Source organism: Gossypium raimondii, chromosome 9, assembly GCF_025698545.1.
Source record: "Gossypium raimondii isolate GPD5lz chromosome 9, ASM2569854v1, whole genome shotgun sequence".
NCBI lineage: Eukaryota > Viridiplantae > Streptophyta > Magnoliopsida > Malvales > Malvaceae > Gossypium > Gossypium raimondii.
The window spans coordinates 5,001-13,145 of NC_068573.1; the positions used below are offsets into that span (position 1 = coordinate 5,001).

An 8,145-nucleotide genomic window follows, 5' to 3' on the forward strand; every position below is an offset into this window, starting at 1 on the left:
TTTGGTTATTCTACTTGCATCTCCTGGAATCTTTAATTTTTGCACATCAAAATGTTAAAGTTACTTGGGCAAAGTTCACTTCTTTACTATTAAACACTTATGTCGAATTCTTCTTAGGTCGCCATCTAAAATTAACTTTCACACCCATGTAACTGCACATAATTTGTAATTCAACCTAATTTGACATTTGTCATTTCTATATTTCGCCAACCTAAGTTCCCATACTCACATAATTAACTTTCTCCTTGGGCTTTATATTAATTTTAACCTAATTAACTTTGAATAAAATTAAATATAAAGTATATAAAATATTCATAATTTGGACCGTCCTTGGCTGGAAAAATATTAAGCTAAGCCTTGATCTTGGTTCACTCAATGCAAAAAATTATCCAACAGTTCAAGCCAAATTTCACCTTTTTGTGCATTTGAAGCGAAGGAATTGCCTAAAGTTGCACGGATTGCAACACAAAAGGTCTAACCCCGTGAAACAAGTTTGTCCTGCGAGATCAGTCCAAGCTTTATGATAGGAGTTTGCTACTTTGTCAACACCTAGTCCAAGATCCATTTAATCTACATTAATATAAATAATTATTAATTTATAGACATAATATTTAAAAATAAAAAGTTGTGCAAGTAAGCATTATCAAATTCAAATATCAAATATCAAATATCAAATATCAAATATCAAATATCAAATAATAATAATTGAATATCTTTTGTGATGGAAATAAAACCTATCAAATAATACTAAAAATTGTTTTTCTTTTCGGTGATTTTTTATAAGTTAATTGAATGGAAATGTTTTATTAATGTATGAATTTATAGTGCTATGTTTTAATTTCAATTGGTATTTAATAATAATAAGTCTAATTGTGATTTATTTTACATTTTAAATTAATAATTTGTTATTGAAAAAAATGCCAAACCTATCTATTGGTTTTATATTCAAGGTTGATAATAGAATGATATTAATAAAATAATTATAGTTATTGTTAGATCCAAAAGTACCAAGTGAGGAGTGAATTGTGATTTCCAAAAACTTCTACAAACCTTTTTAAATTGAAAGGAGAATGAAGAAAAACTTGAACACTTCGATTTCTAGTGGTTTGGCCCAAATTATTTGCTTCTATAGTATACCTCAACTAAAGATTTTCCATATTCATTATAAGAATAAAAAGTATAACCTTTACGATCATTATTTTTTCAAAGGCTTGAATAGAACATTCCTTAACTTTTATGGCTTAACAAGAATTCTCTAGTTTTTCCAAGAATTCTCTAGTTTTTCCAAAGGCTCAATTAGTAATCTCTTAATCCCCTAAAGATTTTCTATCCTAAAACCTTAAATACAATCTTTAATATAAAGAGAAAATTGAGCAAACCAATAATCAACCTCTGAAGCTCTAAATTCAATAAAATGAAAATGATAAAAGATTTAACAACAAACTCTTAAAGTTCTTATACAAGAGAAAATAGTTGAATAAAATTTGATGGTTTGAAGCTAAAAAACAGTAGTTAAGTTAGGTATCAATAATTTAGAGTAATGTATATTGTTGACATCGTTTTTTGTAAAACGGAATCGACTTGGATTTTAAAAATGAAAACGAATACGGGAGTCGTCACCAATCCTTTTTTGATAAGGTGTGATCGGGCCACCTTGAAAAGTGGTTGTTTTTAATAAACAATTTAATTTTATTAAAACAACGATTTTGGTCCACGAAAATCAGAAAAACGGGTTCGGAATTGATTCACGTATGAGGAAGGATTAGCACCCTCGTAACGCCCAAAATTGGTACCTAGTTGATTAATTAATCTTTTAGTGTCGAAGATTGAAAACTTTAAAGAGATTTAAAATACGATCCTTTATTGAAATGTTGAAAATTTTAGGGAAAAAAGGCTAAATTGAATTTTAAAATGAAATTCGGGGTCAAATCTGAAAATAAATAAAAGGGGGGACTACTTTGAAAGCACGAATAACGACGTCATTTTGGGCATTAGGGGGTTGGGGAAAGGTTCCATGTGAGCGGCACTTGCACATGGGTTAGTCGATCCTAAGAGGCGGGAAGTTCGTCCGACAGTAGCGATCCATGCGAGCTTCGAAGGAATCGGGTTAAAATTCTGAGCAAGGACGGCGGCCGACGGCAACGTTAGGGAGTCCGGAGGCGTCGTGCGGGGCCTCGGAAGAGTTATCTTTTACATTTAACTACCGCCCACCACAGAAACGGCTCGGTAGGAGGTAGGGTCCATGGCCGGAAGAGCACCTGACGTCGCGTGGTGTCCGGGCGCCCGTGCCTTTGAAAATCCGGAGGACCGAGTGCCGTCCGCGCCGGTCGTACTCATAACCGCATCAGTCTCCAAGGTGAACGACCTACGGTCAATGGAACAATGTAGGCAAGGGAAGTCGGCAAAATGGATCCGTAACCTCGGGAAAAGGATTGGCTCGAGGGTGGGCACGGGGTCCCGATCCGAACCGTCATTCTTAACGCCTTCGCTCGAAGCTGCTCATGGCGAGAGCGGGTCGCCAGCGTCTCGGCCGGGACGGATCGAGCGGCTCCTCGGGGCCTTCCGGCGACGAACGGTCGACTTCGAGCTAATGCGGACAAGGGAATCCATTGTTTAATTAAAACAAAGCATTGCGATGGTCCTGCGGATGCTCACGCAATGTGATTTCGCCGATGCTCTGAATGTCAAAGTGAAGAAATTCAACCAAGCGCGGTAAACCGCGGAGTAACTATGACTCTCTTAAGGTAGCCAAATGCCTCGTCATCTAATTAGTGACGCGCATGAATGGATTAACGAGATTCCCACCGTCTCTGTCTACTATCCAGTGAAACCACGACCAAGGAGCAGGCTTGGCAGAATCGTGAGGAAAGAAGACCTGTTGAGCTTGACTCTAGTCCGACTTTGTGAAATGACTTGAGAGGTGTAGGATAAGTGGGAGCTCTCGGTGAAATTGAAATACCACTACTTTTAACGTTATTTTACTTATTCCAGTGAATCGGAGATGAGGGCACGGCCCTCTTTTTGGACCCAAGGCCGGCCGGCCGGCCGATCCAAGCGAAGACATTGTCGGTGGGGAGTTTGGTGGGCGGCACATCTGTTAAAAGATAACGCAGTGTCCTAAGATGAGCTCAACGAGAAAGTAAATCTCGTGTGGAACAAAAGGGTAAAAGCTCGTTTGATTACGATTTCCGATCGAATCGAACCGTGAAAGCGTGGCCTATCGATCCTTTAGACCTTGAATTTGAAGCTAGAGGTGTCGGAAAAGTTACCACGAGGATAAGCGGCTTGTGGCGATAGCGTTCATAGCGACGTTGTTTTTGATCCTTCGATGTCGGCTCTTCCTATCATTGTGAAGCGAATTCACCAAGTGTTGGATTGTTCACCCACCAATAGGGAACGTGAGTGGGTTTAGACCGTCGTGAGACAAGTTAGTTTACCCTCTTGATGGCCGCGTCGCAATAGTAATTCAACCTAGTACGAGAGGAACCGTTGATTCGCACAATTGGTCATCGCGCTTGGTTGAAAAGCCGATGGCGCTGGCTACCGTCTTGTTGGATTATGGTGAACGCTCTAAGTCGAATCCGGGCTAGAAGCGACGACGCCCGTCGCCCGATTGCCGACCAGCATGAGGGCCTCGGCCCCAAGGGCACGTGTCGTGGTGCAATGGTGCATGGCGGACAAGTCATGGCGCCTCCTGAGCGTAATTCCCACCGAGCGGGTAGAATCCTTTGCAGCGACTTAAATACGTGACGGGGTATTGTAAGTGGCGAGTGGCCTTCGCCACGATCCACCGAGATTCACCCTTTGTCGCCCGATTCGTCCCTCCCTATCGCCTATCCCATCCCCTAGTTACATTGCACATAATTTGTAATTCAACCTAATTTGACATTTGTCATTTCTATATTTCGCCAACCTAAGTTCCCATACTCACATAATTAACTTTCTCCTTCAGGCTTTATATTAATTTTTAACCTAATTAACTTTGAATAAAAATTAAATATAAAGTATATAAAATATTCATAATTTGGACCGTCCTTGGCTGGAAAAATATTAAGCCTTGATCTTGGTTCACTCAATGCAAAAATTTATCCAACAGTTCAAGCCTTTTGAGGTGTCTGCTGCTGAGCCAAATTTTACCTTTTTGTACATTTGAAGCGAAGGAATTGCCTAAAGTTGCACGGATTGCGAGACAAAAGGTCTAACCCCGTGAAACAAGTTTGTCCTGCGAGATCAGTCCAAGCTTTATGATAGGAGTTTGCTACTTTGTCAACACCTAGTCCAAGATCCATTTAATTAATCTACATTAATATAAATAATTATTAATTTATAGACGTAATATTTAAAAATAAAAAGTTGTGCAAGTAAGCATTATCAAATATCAAATAATAATAATTGAATATCTTTTGTGATGGAAATAAAACCTATCAAATGTTTTATTAACGTATGAATTTATAGTGCTATGTTTTAATTTCAATTGGTATTTAATAATAATAAGTCTAATTAAGTGATAATAACCATAACATTAATAATGAAAAAATATTAATAACATAAAATAAAATAAAATAAAATAAAATAATTAAATTTATTTTACATTTTAAATTAATAATTTGTTATTGAACACAATGCCAAACCTATCTATTGGTTTTATATTCAAGGTTGATAATAGAAATGATATTAATAAAATAATTATAGGATAAGTGGGAGATTCAAAAGTACCAAGTGAGGAGTGAATTCTGATTTCCAAAAACTTCTACAAACCTTTTTAAATTGAAAGGAGAATGAAGAAAAACTTGAACACTTCGACTTATAGTGTTTTGGCCCAAATTATTTGCTTCTATTACCTTAGTATACCTCAACTAAAGATTTTCCATATTCATTATAAGAATAAAAGTATAACCTTTACGATCATTATTTTTTTCAAAGGCTTGAATAGAACATTCCTTAACTTTTATGGCTTAACAAGAACATTCCAAAGGCTCAATTAGTAATCTCTTAATCCCCTAAAGATTTTCTATCCTAAAACCTTAAATACAATCTTTAATATAAAGATAAAATTGAGCAAACCAATAATCAACCTCTGATTCGTGTGTGTTTGCAAGTTGAAGCTCTAAATTCAATAAAATGAAAATGATAAAAGATTTAACAACAAACTCTTAAAGAATATATACAAGAGAAAATAGTTGAATAAAATTTGAAGGTTTGAAGCCGATGGAATAAAAAACAGTCGTTAAGTTAGGTATCGATAATTTAGAGTAATGTATATTGTTGACACCATTTTTTGTAAAACGGGATCGACTTGGATTTTAAACTTGAAAACGATATGCTTGACGAGTTGAGTGGTGCAAGTTTGTTCTCAAAGATTGATCTCAAAAGTGGATACCATCAAATACGCATGCGCGAAGGAGATGAGTGGAAAACTGCTCTCAAGAAAAAGCACGGACTTTACGAGTGGCTCGTTATGCCATTTGGCTTAACGAATGCCCCGAGCACATTCATGAGATTTATGAATCACGTTTTAAGACCTTTTATTGGTAGATTCTGTGTAGTATATTTTGATGATATATTGATTTATAGCAAGACCTTGGATGATCATGTATTGCACTTAAAGGCTATTTTGGCAGTGTTGAGAAAAGAAACATTATATGCTAATTTGAAGAAATGTGATTTTTGTACTAACAATATTGTGCTTTTAAGATTTGTTGTCAGCTTGGAGGGCCTTGAAGTTGACCAAGAGAAGGTCAAGGCAATTCAAGAATGGCTCCGTCCGACAAATGTCTCCCAAGTTCGAAGTTTCCACGGATTAGCCAGCTTCTATCGAAGGTTTGTGCCGAACTTTAGGACTTTGGCCGCGCCATTAACCGGGGTTATCCGTAATAATTCTAACTTTTTTTGGGGAGAAGAACAAGAAAAGGCATTGATGAAAATTCAAACTTGTTTAACTCATGCACCCTTATTGGCATTGCCGAATTTTGATAAAACTTTTGAGTTAGAGTGTGATGCATCAGGTTTAGGTATTGGAGCCATATTGATGCAAGATGGACGCCCTATCGCGTATTTTAGTGAGAAACTCAACGGTGCCGTACTAAACTATCCGACGTACGACAAGGAGCTATATGGATTGATTCGAGCCTTAGAAACGTGGCAACACTACCTTTGGCCCAAAGAATTCGTAACACATACCGATCACGAATATTTGAAGTATTTAAAAGGGCAGCATAAATTGAACAAACGACATGCCAAATGGGTAGAATTTCTCGAATATTTTACCTATGTCATTAAATATAAAAAAGGTAAAGAAAATGTAGTGGTTGATGCATTATCTCGAAGGTATGCTTTATTAAATATTTTGGATTCCAAATTGATGGGGTTTGTATTTCTTAAAGATTTATATGCCGATGATATTGAATTTGGTGAATTTTTCAGGTTATGTGAAAAAGGAACGTATGAGAAGTACTATCGCAATGACGAGTATTTATTCAGAGAAGGAAAACTTTGCATACCTCAAGGTTCCATTCGGGAGGTGTTGATTGATTAAGCGCATGGTGGTGGGTTGATAGGGCATTTCGGTGTTGCCAAAACCTTAGCCACACTCAACGAACACTTTTTTTGGCCCAAGATGCGACGAGATGTTGAACAGTTTTGTAATCGATGCATTGCATGCAAGCGGGCTAAGTCTCGAATAAAGCCCCACAGTTTGTATAAACCATTACCCATTCCTGAAACCCCTTGGACTGATATTTCCATGGATTTCGTGTTAGGTTTACCGAGGAGTAAAAATGGCCGAGATTCAATATTTGTAGTTGTGGATAGGTTTTCAAAAATGGCATATTTTATAGCTTGTCATAAAATTGATGATGCTATGAATATTGCTAATTTATTTGTCAAAGAAGTTGTCAGATTGCATGGAATGCCTAGGACGATCATTTCTGATCGTGATGCGAAATTACTTAGCCATTTCTGGAGGACTCTATGGGGGCGACTAGGAACCAAGCTGTTATTTTCTACCACTTGTCATCCGCAAAAGGATGGCCAAACTGAAGTGGTCAACCGAATCTTGTCCACATTGCTTCGAGTAATCAACCGAAAAAATTTGAAGGCATGGGAAGACTGTTTACTGCATGTGGAGTTTGCGTACAACCGAGCTATTCATTCGGCAACTAAACTTTCTCCTTTCGAAATTGTTTATGGTTTCAATCCGTTAACACCACTTGATTTAATGCCTTTGTATTCTAACCAACTTGTGCATATAGATGGAAAACGCAAGGCTGAATACATCAAGCAATTGCACCAATGAGTTTGAGACAACCTTGAAGCCAAAACCAAGAAATACGAGCAACAAGCTAACAAAGGCCGAAAGCTTGTGGTGTTTGAGTCGGGAGATTGGGTTTGGGTGCATATGCGCAAGGAAAGATTTCCTGCACAAAAGACAATCTAAACTCCTTCCTAGAGGAGATGGACCATTCCAAGTCCTTGAATGAATTAATGATAATTCTTATAAATTGGACTTGCCAGGTCAATACAATGTTAGTGCGAGCTTTAAAGTTTCTGATTTGTCTCCGTTTGATGAAGATTGCGATTTGAGGACAAATCGTTCTGAAAAGGAGGGGAATGATGTGAGCTCGCCTATGAAACAAGTAGAGATCGACCAAGAGTCCATCAAGATGCCTACTGGCTCGATAACACGAGCTCGAGCCAAGCAATTTAAGGAGGCTATTTCAGCAATGGTGGAACAAACATGGAAAAATGACAGCAAGGAGTTCAAGAACGAGCTCAATATTTTCAATCTTTGGGAAGCCGAATTTCGTTTTAGCTAATTAATTTGCTACTGGAATTTTGAACCATTTAAATTAAGCATTTATTTAAGTATTACTACAGCTCATTAGTTTGTCTTTAATTAATATAAGTGTTTAATTTGTCTTGTTTTAGTTAAATTAAATGTGTCTTGATTTCATTAAGTTTGTCCTAAGCTAATACATGTTATAATTGTGTCTAGCCGAATTAATGTGTCATGTTTAGTTATTATTTAATTTGTCACAATGTTAATTAGTGTGTTCATATTATGTTTTAAATTAAGTCCAGCTAAATTGGTTTAATTTAATTAAGTTCATTTGTTTTATTTAGGTGCAGCCGAATTTGAAGATACAT

The 8,145-nt window shown here is 37.0% G+C and overlaps 1 long non-coding RNA gene across 1 annotated transcript in view; it reads left to right on the plus strand.

Moving 5' to 3' along the window:
• LOC128032486 (uncharacterized) overlaps positions 1-7,866 on the plus strand; it is a 9,059-nt gene extending 1,193 nt beyond the window's left edge. Inside the window, exon 2 of the long non-coding RNA XR_008188705.1 lies at positions 5,695-7,866. This is a non-coding gene — a long non-coding RNA (uncharacterized LOC128032486). The remainder of the gene's footprint in view (positions 1-5,694) is intronic.
• Positions 7,867-8,145: the final 279 nt, after the last annotated feature.